Consider the following 20,819-nt stretch of genomic DNA (forward strand, 5'->3'; position numbering starts at 1 on the left):
CCAAATCTCTGTGGCTTCATCCAAAAAGAGTTTATTTTTAGCTCAAAATCCAGATTGGTTACTCCTGGTAAGGTAGCTTTCCGGGGTATCACTACCTCAATTGACTCAGGGTTCTAGGCTCATTTCATCGTGTGATATCACCATCTTTAATAGGTGGCCTCCAACATCACTCAAAGGGGACGAGAGCATGGAAAATGTATACGAGATTAATCACCTTGGCCAGCAAATGAAGCACATCACTTTGCTTATATTCCGTTGGCCAGAACCAGCCATATGTCCCCACCTAGATTCAAGAAGACTGGGAAGTGTCCCTAGCTGGGCAACTGTTTCCGAGCAACAATCATATATTTTGGAAGGGGAACACAAAACTTTGGTTAAGTAGTCATCTTTGATACAAATAGGCTGTCACTTAATGCCTTCGTGTAATTTATTTCTCATTTTCCAAACATCTGTGTATAAAATGGAAACCCTGGTGGTGTAGTGATTAAGTGCTACAATTGCTAACCAAAAGGTAGAGAGTTCGAATCCGCCAGCTGCTCCTTGGAAACCCTGTGGGGCAGTTCTGCACTGCCCTATAGGGTGGCTATGAGTAGGAATTGACTCAACAGCAACAGGTTTGCTTTTGGTTTTATGTATAAAATGTTATGTTGTCATAGTACGAGGTGTGGATAAAAAGCCCATACAGGAAACAATTGTATCATAATTGCTATGTGAGCAAATAAAAATAGGATTAAGCCATCTAGGTTCATGCATTTATTAGGGAAGAAACACATTTGATTTATTCAGAATCATCCAGCCATGTAGAGAAGTGTGAATTTGAGAAGTATGGAGCAGAGAAAGATTAACAAAGGACAAGAATATGCATGTCTTATTGGCTTCATAAATGTTATCATAAGAGTTTAAAACTATTTCAAGCTGCTAGTAATAGGCTAATGTGAAACTATTTTCCCCTCCAAAAAAAAAGCAATCTTTGCAATGGAATGTATTATATAATTACAAAACATATGTGTCACTTTTACTTATTTGCCCTTAAAGGAAAGTGAAAGGAGCCCTGGTGGCACAGTGGTTAAGGGCTCAACTGCTAATCAAAAGGTCGGAGATTCAAACCCACCAGTCTGCTTCCATAAAGAGTACAGTCTAGCCCTGACAGGGAGCACAACAGAGAACTCCTGAGGGAGCAGGAGATCAGTGGGATGCAGACCCCAAATTCTCATAAAAAGACCATACTTAATGGTCTGGCTGAGACTAGAGGAATCCCGGCCGTCATGGTCCCCAAACCTTCTGTTGGCCCAGGACAGGAACCATTCCCGAAGACAACTCATCAGACAGGGAAGGGACTGGACAGTGGGTAGGAGAGAGATGCTGATGAAGAGTGAGCTATTTGTATCAGATGGACACTTGAGACTGTGTTGGCGTCTCCTGTCTGGAGGGGGGATGGGACGGTAGAGAGGGTTGGAAGCTGGCAAAATTGTTACAAAAGGAGAGACTGGAAGGGCTGACTCATTAGGGGGAGAGCAAGTGGGAGTATGGAGTAAGGTGTATATAAACTTATATGTGACAGACTGACTTGATTTGTAAACGTTCACTTGAAGCTAAATTAAAAAAAAAACATAGTACAGTCTAACGAACCCTATGGGGGCAGTTCTACTCTGTCGTATAGGGTCGCTATGAGTTGGACTGCAACAGGTTTTAAGGCAAACTAAAGCTGTAATATTTAGACCTACTTATCTTACTTGCTTAAACTTGTGCTTAGAAGGGAGTCATTTTGGCTATATCCGGGATATATTAATAAATTGAAACAAAAACAAAAAATCATGTGAAAGTGTTGGTCTGAGGTCCCTGTACCCAGCGAGAAATCAAAAAACCAAACCAAACCCGTTGCTTTCCAGCAGAAATAACGATAGGGAAGTGGGCACTGGGGCTTTAGCTAATGTGACTGATTTACGTTGGAGCTCAGTATGGTTCTTGATGCTAAGAGAGAACAAATTAAAGCTAAAAGTAGCAGTGTGGCCCTGGCATTGCCATCTGTTTTAAAAATCAAGGTAAAAGTTAATAGCCAAAGTACTTATGATGAGAGGAAGAACCTAAGTCCTGGTGCTTTAAGAACGGATGCTTGTGTAGTTGTTTATAATTTCTTTAATCTTCGGAATGTATTACCCCGGGCTACATGATACCCAGTGAATGGCTTGTTCACTGAAGCCTTTGTTTTTCTCCTTTTGCTGTTCAAAAACTTAGTAAAGAGCTGCAAAACCAGGAATGAGTAATACCAAAATCCCCAGGCACCTGTTGGGTTTTTAATACAATGTGGAAAAAAGTGGGACCAAAAAAAAAAAAAAAACAACAACAAAAAATACAAACCTGAAGAATCAAAGTATCTCACACCTCCAGCACTTAATATGGCTGAAGCTATCTATGTTGTCGCTGTTCAGAAGCACTGTTTTAAAATAGCATCAGACGCCTTTAAACATTTTCCACTGTTGCTGCTCTGCTGAAATAAAATCTGGACGTTTGATTGGGTGGAAGCCAAGGTATTTTGTACTTTGAAATATAAGTAAAAGTAAATACTTTATTAACCAGTGAAGGACTTACGGCTAATTAGATACCTTCCTGTTGAGAGACATCTAGGGAAATTTATTTCAAAAACGTTTGCTAATGGGGATTTAAAAAATCTGATATATGGTTATCAAAGGATTCTTTTAAATAATGAGCTCTCTTAGTCCCAGGGTATCTAATATATAATTAAAATTATTAAAATTTAAAGTACACACTTTTTTCAGGAGTCCATCAGTGCCAGGAAGGTAGGAATAACTTTGTGGAATGCGTTCTCCAAAGTTTACAAAACAAACAGCTGTCTTCTGGTGGCGTAGTGGTTAAGTGCTACGGCTGCTAACCAAAAGGTTGGCAGTTCGAATCCACCAGGCGCTCCTTGGAAACTATAGGGCAGTTCTACTCTGTCCTGTAGGGTCGCTCTGAGTCGGAATCGACTTGACGGCAATGGGTTACGGGTTCTATTAAATTATTATGATCGTGCTAGATCATTTCTTTTCTCTCCTCCAAAATGTGTAATAGGCCTGACTTATCTCTAGATAGCAGAGTTTTTTTTTTTCTTTCTTTCTATTAACAAATCCTGGAGAAAAGACCATTTTGAAGAAAATAAAGTTTATAATTAAAAAAACTGATTATTACTATGTTGTACCAAAAATCGTCTTGATGATCAGTGTATTTCTTTTTGAATCCTAAATTCCGTGTTCTTCCCTTGGTATTTGAAGAAGGAAAAACACTAACAATGAACTTATAATTGACTGGTCGTGTTTAAAGTGACCACGTTTAGAAGTGGAACTTTAAATATTGTGTGCAGATTTTGTGCCGTTCCCTGTTATACACCCCTGTCCCCCTCTTACCCCCAATCCACAGTCATTGAAATTCCCTTAATATCAGGAACATTTACTTTGAGAGTAATGAAACAAATCTTAAGGGACTTTTAATATTTGCTCTGAATTTACTTACCAACTAAATTGGTTGGAAGTTCATATCCCAGTTATATAAAGTATACTTGTTAGGGTTCATAAAAGCTGTGTACAAAGTGAAGAGAAAGTATATTCCCTAAATCAGTAAGCAAATAGAAGTCATGTAATACCTGATGGATTTTGTATGAAAAAACAACATCAGAGGCAATTAGAGTATGTAATTGAGGAGAAAAATGTTATGGTAGAATAGTAAATCTGGAAGGGAAGAGCAGTTATTGAGTGTAACCTTCTCAGATATCATAAATCCACAGCAGTGTTGCCTCAGGCTCACAGAATAAACGGCGTTAAGTCTGAGTGTGTTGTTGCGCTATGATCAGGGAGGCAGACTGTTTTATTGCTTTCTGTAAGGCTTAATCTCTCTACCTGAAAAATAATTTAAAAAAATTTTTTTAAGGTCTGTGACTTTCTTTGGGCCTTCCTATTTATTCATTCCTTTTTTTCTCATTGACATTAAATAATGAACACTCAAACCTGGATGAATGACTTCTCTTGGAAATGCACAATAGAGATGCCCCTTAGAGGAAGCCTGTTTCATGAAAAAGTGGCAGGCTTTTAAGAGAGGAGTGCAGACCTGGCCACCAGGGAGGCCTGGCTTCTGATTTCGTGTCTGACAGAAGTCTTTGTGTTCTCTGGCAAGTATCTTACCTTGTTCTGTGTTGTCTTTTCTTTTTATTTTTCCTAGAAAAGTGACCACCAACTCAGTGTTTCAGACTGCTCCTCATTGACTAGTCTACTGCTCCCATAGATTCGAGTCACGAAAACTTTTTTTTTAGCTTAAATTCTTATAAGTCAAATACCCTTTTAGCCACTACACAGGTCAGGAAGTAGAACTTTGCCAGCCACCCCAGAAACCCCTCTTTGTGTCCCATCCCAATCATAACTACCTCCCTCCTTCCAAAAGTAGATATGGGCAGTCCTTGCTTTGCCTGGTAGTGCAGTACTGTAAAAATGGTCATGCAAATTGAAACCCTGCAAAGCTATCTTAATAATCAATGGAAAAATTAGTCATTTCAGGACCTTTAATTTTTTTTGTCAGAACATTAAAACTGTCTTATTGTCTGTTTTAATCGTATGTTGTTGTTGTTAGTTGCTGTTGAGTTTGTACTGATTTATGATGCCCCCATGTACAACAGAACAAAACTTTGCCTGGTCCTGCATCATCTTCCCGGTCATTGGTAAGCTTAAATCCATTGTTGTGGCCACTGTGCATTTTGAGTGCCTTCCAACCTAGGGGGCTCATCTTCTAGCACTTTATCAGACAATATTCTGTTGTGTTTCCATTGGTTAATTTTCAGACGTAGATTACCAGGCCTTTCTTCCTAGTCTATCTAATATGGAAGCTCTGTTGAAACCTCTTCACTATGGGTGACCCTGATGATATATTAAATCCTGGTGGCATGGCTTCCAGCATCATGGAAACATGCAAGCCACCACAGCATGATAAACTGACAGACGGGCGATGAATAATTGTTTAGGGAAATGGAACAATTGTAAAATTTAATATACTGTAATTTAAAATATTAGAAACATTGATAGTTTGTTTCATTTGTTGTAAAGGCTTACCAAGAGAAATTTGAACAGTGCTGCCTTTTTCTTCTCATCATGTAATTTATGATACAGAACAACCATCTTTTCTATGCCTTGATGAATTTTCATATTCTTTTCTAAGTTTGGATCAGCTTCCAACATTTTATCCTTTATGCTTTTTATTTTTATTTTTTCAGAATGGCATCTTTTATTGTACTTTAGATGAAAGTTTACAGAACAAACTGGCTTCTCATTAAACAGTTAGTATACATATTGTTTTATGACATTGGTTAACAGACCCACAACATGTCAACATTCTCTCTTCTGGACCTTGGGTTCCCTAATACCAGCTTTCTTGTCCCCTCCTGCCTTCTAGTCCTTGTCCCTGGGCTGGTGTGCCCCTTTAGTCTCGTTTTGTTTTATGGGCCTGTCTAATCTTTGGATGAAGGGTGAACCTTAGGAGTGACTTCTTTACTGAGCTAAAAGGGGTGTAGTGTCCATACACTTGGGGTTTCTCCAGTCTCTGTCAGGCCAGTAAGTTTGGTCTTTTTTTGTAAGTTACAATTTTGTTCTGTATTTTTCCCCAGCTCTGTCTGAGACCCTCTTTTGTGATTCCTGTCAGAGTAGTCAATGGTGGTAGCCGGGCACCATCTAGTTGTACTGGACTCAGTCTGGTGGAGGCCATGGTAGTTGTGGTCCATTAGTCTTTCGGACTAATCTTTCCCTGTGTCTTTAGTTTTCTTCTCCCTTGCTCCCAAAGAGGTGAGACCAGTGGAGTATCTTAGATGGCCGCTCACAGGCTTTTAAGACCCCAGATGCTACTTCACTGAAGTAGAATGTAGAGCATATTCTTAATAAACTGTATTATGCCAACTGAGCTAGATGTTCGCTGAGACCATGTTCCCCACAGCCCTCAGCCCAGCAATTTGATCCCTCAGGGAGGTTGGATGTATCTATGAAGCTGTGACTTTGCCCTGTACAAATTGTACTGGCTTCCCCAGTACTGTGTACACTCTCACCCTTCACCAAAGTCACCACTTATCTATTGTCTATTTAGTGTTTTTCCATCCCTACCCCTCCCCTCCCTCGTAACCATCAAAGATTATTTCGTTTTGTGTGTAAACCTTTTCATGAGTTTCTATAGTAGTGGTCTCATACAATATCTGCCCTTTTGTGATTGACTTATGTCACTCAGTATAATGTCCTCCAGATTCATACATGCTTTGAGATGCTTCCCAGATTCATCGTTGTTCTTTATTGTTGCATAATACTCCCTTGCGTGTATGTACCATTGTTTGTTTGTTGATGTATAGGAATCAAACTGATTTTTGTATGTTTATGGGCATCTAGGTTGTTTCCATCATTTTGCTGTTGTGAACAATGCTGCAGGATGTGAACATGGGTGTGCATATGTCTACTTTTGTGACAACTCTTATTTCTCTAGGATATATTCCTGGGAGTGAGATTGCTGGATCATATGGTATTTCTATTTCTAGCTTTCTAAGGAAGCACCATATCATTTTCCAAAAAGGTTGTATCATTTTACATTTCCACCAGCAGTGCATAAGAGTTCCAGTCACTCCACAGCCTCTTCAACATTTGTTATTTTCTGTTTTTTTGATTTGTGCCAGTAATGCCGGAGTGAGATGGTATCTAATTGTAGATTTGATTTGCATTCGTCGAATGGGTAGTGATCTTGAGCATTTCCTCATGTGTCTGCTAGTCGCTTGAATGTCTTTTTTTGGTGAAGTGCCTGTTCATATCCGTTGTCCGTTTTTTAATTGGATTTTTTGTCTTTTTGTTGTAGAGGTGTTGGATTTTCCTGTAGATTTTAGAGGTTAAAACTTTGTTGGATTTGTAATAGCCAAATTTTTTTTCCCAGTCTGTAGGTTCTCTTTTTATTCTTTTGGTGAAGTCTTTTAATGAGCATTAGTGTTTAATTTTTAGAAGATTCCAGTTATCTAGCTTATCTTCTGTAGTTTGTGTGTTGTCAGTTATGGCCTGTGTCCTGTTGATGCTGTGTTTTAGAGACTCTAGTGTTGATCCTGTTTTTTCTTCTATGATCTTTGTAGTTTTTGGCTTTATATTTAGGTCTTTGATCCATTTTAAATTAGTTTTGTGTATGGTATGAGGTATGGGTGCTGTTTTATTTTTTTTACAGATGGACATCCAGTTTTGCCAGCACCATTCATTAAAAAGCCTGTCTTTTCCCCATTTGATGGAGTTGGGCCCTTGTTGACGATCAGGTGACCATTGGTAGATGGATTTACATATGGGTTCTCAGTTTTGTTCCATTGTTCAATGTGTCTGTTGTTGTACCAGTACCAGCCTGCTTTAAGTACAGTAGCTGCATAGTAGGCTCTGAGGTCAGATAGAATGAGTCCTCCTACTTTATTCTTCTTCAATAGTGCTTTACTTATCTGGGGTTTCTTCCCTTTCTATATAAAGTTAGTGATTAATGTTTTTCATCTCTTTGAAGAATGTTACTGGTATTTGGATTGGGATTGCATTGTATTTGTAAATTGCTTTGGGTAGAATTGTCGTTTTCACAATGTTGAGTCTACTTATCCATGAGCATGGTATGTTTTTTCCATTTATGTTGATCTCTTTTGGTTTCTTGCAGTAATATTTTGTAGTTTTCTTTGTATAGGTCTTTTACATACCTGGTTAGATTTATTCCTAAGTTTTTTTTTGTTTGTTTGTTTTAGGGCCTATTATAAATGGTGTTGTTTTCTTGATGTCCTTTTCATTGTTCTCTTCATTGGTGTATAGGAATCCAACTGATTTTTGTATTTTTGTCTTGTATCCTGCTCCTCTGCTAAATCTTTCTGTTAGTTCCAGTAGTTTTCTCGTGGAGTCTTTTGGGTTTTCTAGGTATAGTTTCATATCATCCGCAAATAGGATGAGTTTATCTTCTTCATTACCAGTTTGGATGCCTTTTGTTTCTTTTTCTTGCCTTATTGCTCTAGCTAGGATTTCCAGCACAATGTTAAATGGGAGTGGTGATAAAGGGTATCCTTGTCTTGTTCCTGTTCTCAAGGGGAATGTTTTCAGCCTCTCTCCATTAAAAATGATGTTGGCTCTTGGTTTTGTATAGATGCCCTTTGTTATGTTGAGGAATTTCCCTTCTGTACCTATTTTATTGTGAGTTTTTATCAGGAATGGGTGTTGGACATTGTCAAATGCTTTTTCTGTGTCAACTGAGATGGTCATGTGATTCTTTTATTTATATGGTAGATTATGTTGATTGAAATTCTAATGTTGAACCATCCTTGCATACCTGGTATGAATCCTACTTGGTTGTGGTGTATTTTTTTTTTTTTTTTGATATGATGTTGAAATTTATTGGCTAGAGTTTTGTTGAGAATTTTTGTATCTATGTTCATGAGAGATACAGACAGACAGACAGACAAACAAACTCACTGCCATCAAGTTGATTCCAACTTATAGCGACCCTATAGGACAGAGTAGAACTGCTCCATAGAGTTTCCAAGGAGCACCTGGTGGATTTGAACTGCTGACCTTTTGGTTAGCAGCTGTAGCACTTAACCACTACGCCACCAGGGTTTCCTTATGAAAGATACGGGTCTGTAATTTTCTTTTTTGTGGTGTCTTTGCTTGGTTTTAGCATCAGCATTATGCTGGCTTCATAGAGTGAATTTGGAAATATCGCTTCCTTTTCTGTGTTCTGAAATAGTTTGAGTGGTACTGGTGTAAACTCTTCTCTGAATGTTTGGTAGAATTCTCTAATGAAGCCATTTGGGCCAGGGCTTTTTTTTGTTGGGAGTTTATATTTTTTATTACCTTTTCAGTGTCTTCTCCTGTTATGGGTCTGTTCAGATTTTCAACATCATTTTGAGCTAGTTTGGGTAGATAGTGTGTTTCTAAAAATTTGTTCATTTCCTCTAGATTTTCAAATTTGCTGGAGTGCAGTTTTTCATATTACTGCATTATGATCCTTTTTATTTCAATTGGGTCTGTTGTAATGTCTCCCATTTCAATTCTTATTTGGGTTATTTACGTTCTCTCCTGTCTTTCTTTTATCAGTTTGGCCAGTGGTTTGTCAATTTTGTTGATTCTTTCAAAGAACCAACTTTTGGTTTTGTTGATTCTTTCTATTGTTTTTCTATTCTGTATTTCATTTGTTTCTGCTCTGATCATTATCATTTCCTTTCTTCTGGTGGTCATGAGCTTCTTTTGCTGTTCTCTCTCTATTTGTTTGAGTTGTGTAGCTAATGTTTTGATTTTGTCGCTTTCTTCTTTTTTGAAGTGTGCATTTATTGCTATTTTGACCTCTGAGCACTGCCTTAGGTGTGTCCCGAAGATTTTGGTATGATGTGTTTTCATTCTTGTTTGATTCTAGGAATTTTTTTATTCTATCTCTAATTTTTTCTATTACCCAGTGGTTTTTAAGCAAGGTGTTACTCAGGTTCCATGTAATCGATTTTTTTCCCTTGCTCTTCCTGTTGTTAATTTCTACTTTGAGGGTGTTGTGGTCAGAGAAGATACTTTGTATTTGCTCAGTATTTTGGATTGTTGAGGGTTGCTCTGTGGCCTAAGATGTTGTCTATTCTGGAGAATGTTCCATGTGCATTAGAAAAGAATGTGTGCTTTGCAGCTGTTGGGTGGAGTGTTCTATATGTCTATGAGGTCAAGTTGGCTGATTGTGCCCTTTAACTCTTCTTTGTTGAGTTTCTTTCTAGATGTTCTGTCCATTACTGAGAGTGGTGTGTTGAAGTCTCCTACTATTATTGTGGAACTGTCAATTTCTCTTTTCAGTGCTGTTAGTTTGTTTTATGTATTTTAGATCCCTGTCGTTGGATGCATAGATATTTATTATGGTTACATCTTCATGATGGATCATCCCTTTGATCATTACATAGTGCCCTTCTTTGTCTTTTATGGTGGATTTGTTTTTAAACTATTTTGTGTGAGATTAGTATTGCGACTCTCGCTCTTTTTTGGTAGCCGTTTGCTTGATATGTTTTTTCCATTCTTTGATTTTTAATAAATTTATGTCTTTTTTCTAAGGTGTGTCTGTTATATACAGCATATTTATGGATCCTGTTTTTTTTTTTTTTTAATACGTTGTGTCTCTTTGTCTTTATGGGTGCATTTAGGCCATTTATGTTCAGTATAATTATTGATAGATGTGAATTTATTACTGTCATTTTGTGGTGCTTTTTTTTTTGTGTGATGCAGATGTTTTCTTTGTTCCTCTTATTCTCCTGTGCCGAATTCCTTTATTTTGTGTGTGGATTTTTTTTTTTCAATTCTTTTGTTTTTACTGAGACTTTATGTTTTTATTCTTTATTTTGATGAGTAGGCTTGTTAACTTTCTTTGTGGTTATGTCGAAATTTACCCTTATTTTCCTAGGTTTGAACCAATCTATTATTATTTGGTATCGCCTTGCCTTCCACTCCATTAGAAGGTTCTATACCGACACCATTTATCCCTTCTTTTATTGTTCTGACTTTCTTGTTATTTACAAATTGACCTCTCTGGTTCCCTGTTGTAAGTCTTTTGGTGTTGAATACTCCTTGAGAGTTCATTTCCTAGGTTGGTATCTGGCTGGTGTGAGCTTGTGTCCTAGATTCAGGCTGTCATCTGATGTTTGTTCTCAAACCGGAGGAGTCCCTTTAATAATTCTTGTAAGTTTGGTTTTTACATATTCCCTTAATTTCTGTTTATCTGGAAATGTCTTAATTTCACTATCATATTTGAACAAGAGTTTTGCAGAACATACTAATCTTGGTTGGCAATTTTTTTCTTTCAAGGTTTTATATATGTCATCCATTGCCTTCTTGCCTGCATGGTTTCTGCTGAGTAATCAGAGCTTAGTCTTATTGTTTCCCCTCTGTATGTGACTTTTTGTTTTTCTTGAGCTGCTCTCAGGATTCTTTCTTTGTCTTTGGTTTTGGTGAGTGTGATTATGATATTCCTTGGTGATTTTCCTTTGGAGTCTATCCTGTATGGGGTTCTTTGAGCTTCTTGGATGGTCAGCTTTTCATCTTTCATGATATTAGGGAAGTTTTCTGTCCGTAATTCTTCAATGATCCTCTCTGTGTTCTCCATTTTCTCCCCCAGTTTTAGAACTCTGATCACTCGCAGATTTTTGCTTTTGATTGTATTCCACATAATTTTCAGAGTTTTTTCATTTTTCTGATTTTTCCTCAAAGCCTAATGCAAGTTTTGGTATTCAGTTTCACTGATCCTCCATTGTTTCAAGCCTGCTCCTTAGATCTTCTATGACATTGTCCATTTCTGAAATCTTGTTGTTTATCTTTTGGGTTTCTAATTGTTGTTTTTGTATAATTTCTAGTTTTGAATTTATTTTGACATCTTGTCCCTTTATTATTTTCCTGAATTCTTCCTTTTTTTTTTTTTGGTCTGTATTTTCCATGAATTTTTCTGCCTTTTCCATGAATTTATCTATTTTTCCTTCATTTTTATCTGCTTTTTGCTTCAACTCTTGGATAGCTCTAAATATTAGAGATTTGAATTCCCTATCAGGTACGTCTAGTGCCTTTTCTTCAACTGAAAAGTCATCTGGTGTTTTATTTTATTTTGAACGCCTACTGGAACCATCCTGTCCTGTTTTTTTAATGTGTTTTGATATTGTCTGCTTTTTTTGGGACATTGAGTAGTTACTTTCTTCATTTATTGATTGTAGATTTGTTTGTTTCAGCCTGCTTTTTTGTTTGGTTATGTCTGATCAGGCAGGCTGTGCGTTCTTTTTTGTGTGGTTGTCTGTGGGCATGATACTTTTCACCTCCTTGTCCAATAGGCAGGGCCAGTTGCTCAGCTATGGTGCAGCAGGGCAGGTCCAGCTGAAGGGCAGGGGCTGGGATGGGTAGTTTTGGCATACACTGGGGTCAACAGGGTGGGCTGAGGGTCAGTGCAGAGCAGGTTCTGGTAAGCTGTGCCTGTGCTGCTTGGGGGTGTGATGTTCAGCACACTGTACAGGTAGGCAGGAGGGAATGGGGAGGTTGTGATGTATGAAGCTAAGATGGGTATTCAAAAGTAGAGAGAGAGGGGAGAGAGAAATAGGAGCCAAAAAGCAACCAATCAAAAAAAAAAAAACCACTGAGAGAGCTTGCCATTGGAGTGGAGAGACGAGAAACTGAGGAATGGAGGAAAACAAAAAGGAAAACAGAAAAAGATTAACAAAGATTAAAAAAAAAAGAATAAGAAGTGCCCCCAGGGATCCCACCGGCCTTGGGGTGCAGCCCATCTAGGAAAGGTGGAGATGGCACAGAGCGCCAGGTATTCAGGAGACAGGAAAAGAAAGCAGAGAGAGATGAGAAACTGAGAAATGAAGAAAAATAAAAAGAAAAAAAATTAATTAAAAAAAAAAAGAAAGACCCCCAGGGATCCCACTGGTACAGCTGCACAGGTGGCTCCCAATCCATGAAGTACAGCCTGCCTAAAAGAGGCAGAGATGGCACATAGTGCCGCATATTCAGGAGACAGGAAAAGAAGATAAGTAGAGAGAGATGAGAAACTGAGAAATTAAGAAAGACAAAAAGGAAAAAAAAAAAACCAAAAACGCCCCCAGGGATTCACCATTAATCTGTGCAGACCGGGGAAGTAGCTCCCAAGCTGTGCAGTATGGCCCAGCTAGGAGGAGCAGAGATGGCACACAGCACCACTATTTAGGAGGCAGGAAAAGAAGGTAAGCTGAGAGAGTTGAGAAACAGAGAACTGAGGAAAGGAAAAAAGGAAAAGAAAAAAAATGCCCCCAGGAATCCCACCAGTGCATCTGTGCACACTGGGGAAGTGGCTCCCAAGTCAAGCAGCACAGCCTGGCTAGAAGGGGATCCCAAGCTGCGAAAAGAAAAAGCAAGCAAGCAAACAAACAAAAGGCCCCAGGCATCCCACTAGCGTGGTGGCACGGACTGGGTAAGCAGTTCCCTAGCCCAGTGGTGCTTTATCGCCTGTCAAGAAGAAGCAAAGATGGCACATGGAGCCAGGTGTTAAAGAGAAAGGGACAGGGGGGAAGTGAGAGGCAGGGAAGAAACCAAAAGAAGCCAAATAAAGCAACATCAGCAACAGTGAAATTGCAGTGAAGGAGCCGGCCCGTGTGGTGGGGGTGAATCCAAGTAGCATGGAGCCAGCCCCTCCCAGGGTCACTTGGCCTGCTGGGAAGCAGCGGAGGCAGAGCAGGGGTAAGAAAGGTGAGGGTAGGAAAGCTTATATCGCTGATTACCAGGTGCTCTGTCTCCTGACGGGAGTTGCATGAAGCTGCTTTCCTGTACTCCCTGTTGGCCAATCTCAGACAGGAGTCCAAAATCGCAAATCCATGCTGCGTTAGCTGATAGAGGACCTCCGCTCTTATCTCCCCTCACTCTCTTCTCTGTCAATTATTCCATTTGGTGCTTGGTTGAGTTTTTTATCTCTTCATTTGAGGCTTAGGGTTCCAGGATTGATGTTTGTCTCTGTTTTACTTAGTTTTTGAGTCTTTGGTGTGGAGGGGCGGCATGGTGCTTCTGTCTATGGTACCATGTTGGCTCTCCTTTATGCTTTCAATGTCGTGAAGTATCTTCAAGAGTACCTTTAATATGAAGTTTTCGCCAGCATCACTTTAAAGTTCCTTTGGCTGCACATCTGGAATCTTCAGATGGTGGCAACATCAACATTCCCATGGTCAGCTATTCCTTTTATAATTCCATTTACATTCAATTCAAATTTCACTTCAAATGTTATCACTTTTCATTTCTTTGTTGCACTTTGTCTTTGTTGGCAGTTTCCTGTTGTGATTATTCATTTTTGTAAAATGTTATGTGGATTTATCACTGGGAGACAAGGAGGCTGTCTGTGTGTGAAGTGAATTACAGATGCTCAGTGACCGATCACTGACAGACTTTGAAAGAAGTGACATGACAGGTCTCTGATGACGTGACTGTTACACTGATCATTACGCCTATCTGTTAATTACATAGTGGACTGAAGAGTTAGCAGCGAAGTTTGCACTTTATGAAGACTCAAAGGTTTTTTTTAAATAATTTTTTGTTGTTGTTGAGAATATGCACAGTAACACACACAATTCAACAGTTTCTACACGTATAATTCAGTGACATTGATTACATTCTTCAAGTTGTGCAACCATTTTCTTGCCCTTCTTTTCTGAGTTGTTCCCTCTCTGTTAACATAAACTCACAGCCTCCTAAGGTTCCTATCTAATCTTTTGAGTTGCTGTTGTTAACTTGATTCCAGGTAGATAGATCTTAAAAGTGCATAATGCTCAAGGCAGACATTCTCTACTAGTTAAGCTAAACTGTTGTTTGGTTTTAAGAAGACTTCAGGGGATATTTTTGGTTTAAGTTTTAAAGATTATCTCAGGGCATTAGTTTCGGGGGTTCATCCAGCTTCCATGGCACCAGAAGGCATGGTTTCCATGATGACTTGAAATTCTGTTCTCATATTCCCCTTTTTGATCAGAATTCTTCTATGGAATCTTTTTTTTTTAATTGTGCATTAGGTGAAAGTTTACAGAACAAATTGGTTTCTCATTCAATAGCATATAAAGTGTTTCATGACCTTGGTTACATTACCCACAATGTGTCAGCACACTATCCATTTCCACTCTGGGTTCCCCTTTGTCTTTTGTCCTTATTTTCTACCCCCTCCTGCCTTCTCATCTTTGCTTTCGGGCAGATACTACCCTTCTGATCTTGTATAATTGATTGTTCTAAGGAGTACATTCGTCTCGGGTGTTACTGTTTATCTTATGTGCTCGTCTGTAGTTTGGCTGGGAGGTGGTCTCCAGGAATGGCTTCAGTTCCAGGTCAGAAGGGTATCTTAGGGCCATAGTTTTGGGGATTCCTCCAGTCTCTGTCAGACCTGTAGAATCTTTGATCATAACGTTCAGTAAGGTAGCCAGGCACCATCCAGTTCTTCTGCTCTCATGGCAAAGGAGGCAGTTGTTTATGGAGACAGTTTGCCACCATTCTATTTCCTCTTTCTATTCCTGACTCTCCTCTTTCTCTGTTGCTCCAGGTGAATAGACACCAACTGCAAGTGGATGGCCACTTGCAAGCTTTTAAGACCCCAGCCTCTACGCAATGAACTTGGAGGTAGAACAGAAGCACTAAACACATTATTAGGTCAGTTAACTGGGATGTCCGTGAAACCATGATCATAAACCCCCAAACCAAGGAACCCCAAATTCCATGAGGTTTTTGGTTGTACATAAGCAGCCACATCAGCTACTCTTTTTATTGTTGTTGTAAATATACCTATCACACAACTTTTGCCAATTCAACTTTTTTAGGTATACAACTTATTGACAGCAATTGCATCAATTGGCTGTGCAACCCTGCCATTAATCAATGTGATTTTCAGACATAAAGTTTTTATTTAGTTAATTCACTATGACGACTGAAATTTGAACCATGTTATTGGGGGGCAGGTGTAATTTACATAAACTGTGGTAACTGAAGTTGTGCATATTAGAACCATGCAAAGTGGGAGCTGCCTGTATTATGCTAACTTTTAATTACTTCCTTGCTTTTTAAAAATTAGTTCTCTTACCCAAGTGTGTATCCTTAGCTACTATATATCTTTTTGAGATTTTCTTTTTTCCAGTTGTAGTAAATACATTCTTAGACACTGTAGTTGGTGTTGTCCCTTAGAGTGTTTTCGTTATTATTATTTTTTTTAATTTATGGTTTTTCCTATCTACCCTTTTTTTTAAACTATTAATCTGTCAAAATACGTTGGTTGTTTGACTGCTAGTCATATAAAAGATAAACCATAGTCATATAAACTTTTCATTGAATGTCAGGGTCATCCATGAAGGATACCATTAAAGATTATGTCTGGGTTATGTTGGGTAAAATTATATTTCAGTTACTAAGACTGTATAACAAATCACCCCAAAACTTTGGTGGCTGAAAACAGCGATATTATTTATTATCTCTCATAGTTCTGATTCTGATCTCTCAGTGAGATTGTAGTCAGATGCCAACTGGGGCTGCAATCATCTGAAGGCTTGACTGGGGTGGGAGGATCTACTTCCAAGATGGCTCACTCACACGGTTCGCATGTTAGTGCTGGTTGCTAGAGGAAGCTCAGTTGCTCTCCACGTGGACCTTTCCATGTGGCTGCTTGAGTGTCTTCATGTTATGGCAGCTGGTTTTTCCCAGAGCAAGTAATCCAAGAGACCAAGATAGAAGCTGCAGTGCCTTTTATGCTAACCTCGGAAGTCACACATTGTCACTTTCGCCATGTGTTATTGTTCTTATAGAGCCAGCCTTGACTCACTGTGGGAGGGAATTCCACAAGAGCATGAATACCAGGAGGTGAGATTATTGGGAGCCATCTTGGAGGGTGGCTGCCATAAATTGGATGAGTAAAAAGTGCCTTGCTTTTGGGAAACCTGCTTGCCAGTCCCCACTTTCCAAATGCATGTTATGTGGCATGTCATCAAAACTAAGCATTACCAAACACTGTCTTTCTACTTCACATTTAATGAGTTAATGTTTTTAAGAGTTTTCAAGATAACGGTGTTTATAGTCAATCTTTATGTCTGACTAAAAGCATTATGCTAATTCAAACACGTACACGCATCAGTAAATTTCTCTTCAGTTTTATTGTTCATTTGAAATATCAACCAAACCAAACCCATTGCCGTCCAGTTAATTCTGACTCATAACGACCCTATAGTACAGAGTAGAACTGCCCGTAGGGTTTCCAAGGAGAAATTGGTGGATTTGAACTGCCGATCTTTTGGTTAGCAGCCAAGCTCTTAACCACTCTACGGCCAGGGCTCCCTTAACCAAATACTGACCTTAAATCCAGTGGTGGATCTTGAACTCAAAAAGGTGGCAATACGAATGTTGGCTTATGTAATTGGGAAACAGTGTGATTTATAGGCTAAAATTGTAACTTTGAAGCTTGTGGAGTGAACCCTAATAAATTAATTGAACTAGTTTTCACCAGTTTTTTAGTCTGTTGTATGAAAAGAGGATTTCCAATTATCTATTTTAATGGTCAAATTAATAAATAAAAATTATGGGGAAAATCGATGATGACTTTGGGCTGTAACTTTGGGAGTAGAATGTATGTGAAATTCCCCTGAGAGGCAGTGGTCTGGCCTAGTTTCTGGACTGTGGTGTGCCCAGGGTTCAGCACCACAGGCAGTTATTCCAACTGCCCACCTTGGAGCCACCCTTTGACTTACAAAGAGCATTGGCAAAGCAACCTAGGGCCATCTGAGAGGTGTGCACACCTGTGTACCTATCTACCTTGTGTCCTGTTGTTTCACAGATTTCGTCCCCAGGTGTCCTTCCTTTTTAGAATAGCCTTTATTCTTCCAGATTAACTTGTCTCTAAGTTCGTCACCTCAATTTTCATAAATCTGGTGAGAGCTCCAGTGAGGTTCAGAGTAATTAAAAGTTTCTGTGCCAGAAGCCTGGACTCTGCAAATGTTCATTCCTGGTCCAGTCCTCCAGCTTCAATTTCACTGCCACCTAAGGATTGTTTATCTGTCCTACCTGCCTTGTAAGGGTTAGGATTGTTTTTATTAACACATGATGACAGTTATAAGTGAACATGTATTGGGTGCCATCTTTCCTTTCATAAATATTTACTCTGCTTAATTGTTATGGACAAAGAAAGTAGACAATAGCATTTCTTTATTTTTTTATTAACTTTTATTGAGCTTCAAGTGAACGTTTACAAATCAAGTCAGACTGTCACATATAAGTTTATATACACCTTACTCCATTCTCCCACTTGCTGTCCCCCTAATGAGTCAGCCCTTCCAGTCTCTTCTTTCGTGACGATTTTGCCAGCTTCCAACGCCAATGGCATTTCTAATGTTTCTATAATTATGCTGCTGCTATATAAAATTGTTAAATATTATCCTTGGCCCTGGAGAACATACACTTTAAGAAATAAAGCAGTTTACTTTTTGATTCAAATAATTCATCTTCCTTTGTTCTGTGGCCATCTTTTAGAAATGGTCCTCCTAAAGTTCTTCCTCATGTTTTCAAATTGGGGTTCTAGACAGCCTTTTCCTAGAGGACACCAGATATGGGAGTAATGGGACCTGAAGATCATGGTCACAGACACAGGAAACTTGTCTGCAAATGCCTGGCAGTGATCCTTTTAGATAATAACTTAGAGTCCATCAATGAATAGCAAGTTACTTCTTTCCTTTCTTAACTTTTTTTTGAAAAGAAAGAGAATATGAGCAATATTTATAAGCCAAACCAATTTAGATAAATATTCAAATCAGAGGAGCGTTAAAAAAAAAAAAACCTTATAGATTAATAAGAGTTAGGTAGTATACTTTTTTTAAAAAAATAAGGTGAATTATTTTTCTTTCTTGAGTCTTTTGTTATGTTTGCTATTTTGGATCATTTCAGTTTGGGAGACTATAGAGGGGGAAAAGAGAGAAATGAAATATTATGTCAAGTCACAATGTCTACCCTTGCTGGTTTTACTAAAACCAAACCAAAACCAAACCCGTTGCTGTGGAGTCAATTCTGACTCATAGCGACCCTATAGGATGGAGTAGAACTGGCCCATAGAGTTTCCAAGGAGTGCCTGATGGATTCGAACTGCTGACCTTTTGGTTAGCAGTCATAGCTCTTACCCACTACGCCACCAGGGTTTCCCTGATTGTACTAGTACCATAATAATGTTTTGGAATTCACAAAGTAGAGTTGCAGTTCCCTGAGATTCATATACACCTTGGAAGCTACTGGGTTTCTTGAAAATGGAAAAAACAGTTTCAAATATCACGTATTATGTTAAGTAGGAGACTTCAGCAGAAATGACAGAAGAGCTTGTGCTAAGGAGCATAAGAATATATAAAGGAGGGGAAATGTGTTAGGTGTTGAATTGTGTACCCCGAAGAGGTATATTGAAATCCTAACCCCCAGTATCTGTGTATGTTACCCTGTTTGGAAATAATGTCTTTTTCAGATGTAATTAATTAACATGAGGTCATACTGGAGTAGAAAACTCTTGTTGCTGGCGCATCAATTCCGACCCATAGTGACCCTATAGGACAGAATAGAACTGCCCCATAGGGTTTGAACTGCCAACGTTTTGGTTAGCAGCCGAGCTCTTAACCAATGCGCCACCAAAATCGTATAGGGTGGGCCCTAATTCAGTATGGCTGGCGTCCTTAGAAAAGGAGGAGAAGAGACACAGATACAAACGAAGGGTGAGCGTGTGAAGATGGTGGCAGAGATTGGGGTTATGCTGCCACAAGCCAAGGAATGCCCGGAGGAGATTCCAGAACCTGGAAGAAACAAGAAAGTATCTTCCCCTAGAGTCTTCAGAGAGAGAATGGCCCTGCTGACACTCTGAATTCGGACTTCTAGCCTCTGGAACTGTAAGAAAATTAATTTCTGTTGTTTTAAGCCACCCAGTGTATGGTATTTTATTACAGCAGTCCTAGGAAACTAATGCAAGAGGCTAGTTTAATGGAGATAAAAGTGAGTAATAGAGTATATTAGTTGACGGAAAAAGTAAAATTGTGCTGCAGTATTACATGCTGTTTGTAGGAAGATCGATACTTACCCAGTGATTTAATGATATTAAAAATAATATGAAACTCATGGCTTTATGTTAAAGCAACTTATGTCCACTGCGAAGCTGATGCTAATAATTTAGGATTTAAATTCTTTAGCAGTTCACATTTGCTAATAACTCAGCGTCATTTGTTAAATAAAAATCTTTTGGGTTCATTCATAAAGGAAAATTAGGAACATTATTAAGATGTGTTAAGAACACAAGCCCCCCATGCACAAAAACTAACTCCAAGTGGATCAAAGACCTAAACATAAAGACTAAAACGATAAAGATCATGGAAGAAAAAATAGGGACAAACCTAGGAGCCCTAATACAGGGCATAAACAGAATACAAAACATTACCAAAAATGATGAAGAGAAACCAGATAACTGGGAGCTCCTAAAAATCAAACACCTATGCTCATCTAAAGACTTCACCAAAAGAGTAAAAAGACTACCTACAGACTGGGAAAGAATATTTAGCTATGACATCTCAGACCAGCGCCTAATCTCTAAAATCTACATGATTCTGTCAAAACTCAACCACAAAAAGACAAACAACCCAATCAAGAAGTGGGCAAAGGATATGAACACACATTTCACTAAAGAAGATATTCAGGCAGCCAACAGATACATGAGAAAATGCTCCCGATCATTAGCCATTAGAGAAATGCAAATTAAAACTACGATGAGATTCCATCTCACACCAACTAGACTGGCATTAATCCAAAAAACACAAAATAATAAATGTTGGAGAGGCTGCAGAGAGATTGGAACTCTCATACACTGCTGGTGGGATTGTAAAATGGTACAACCACTTTGGAAATCCATCTGGCGTTATCTTAAACAGTTAGAAGTAGAACTACCATACAACCCAGAAATCCCACTCCTGGGAATATACCCTAGAGATACAAGAGCCTTCACACAAACAGATATATGCACACCTATGTTTATTGCAGCTCTGTTTACAATAGCAAAAAGCTGGAAGCAACCAAGATGTCTGTCAACGGATGAGTGGGTAAATAAATTGTGGTATATTCACACAATGGAATACTATGCATCGATACAGAACAGTGACGAATCTCTGAAACATTTCATAACATGGAGGAATCTGGAAGGCATTATGCTGAGCAAAATGAGTCAGAGGCAAAAGGACAAATATTGTATAAGACCACTATTATAAGATCTTGAGAAATAGAAAAAACGGAGAAGAACACATACTTTTGTGGTTACAA

General features: G+C 38.8%; 1 protein-coding gene across 5 annotated transcripts in view; it reads left to right on the forward strand.

The window, feature by feature from the left end:
- The window catches only part of ANKRD6 (ankyrin repeat domain 6), a 211,810-nt gene that overhangs the window by 29,103 nt on the left and 161,888 nt on the right, over nucleotides 1-20,819 (forward strand). Inside the window, exon 1 of one of the 5 annotated variants that reach the window (XM_049897279.1) lies at nucleotides 15,747-16,358. The exons of the other annotated variants lie outside the window; for them this stretch is intronic. The gene's annotated coding sequence lies outside the window, so the exon portion shown is untranslated. Of the gene's footprint in view, nucleotides 1-15,746; nucleotides 16,359-20,819 lie in introns of those variants that run through there. 5 annotated transcript variants of the gene reach the window in all.

This window comes from Elephas maximus, chromosome 1, assembly GCF_024166365.1.
Source record: "Elephas maximus indicus isolate mEleMax1 chromosome 1, mEleMax1 primary haplotype, whole genome shotgun sequence".
NCBI classification, from domain to species: Eukaryota; Metazoa; Chordata; class Mammalia; order Proboscidea; family Elephantidae; genus Elephas; species Elephas maximus.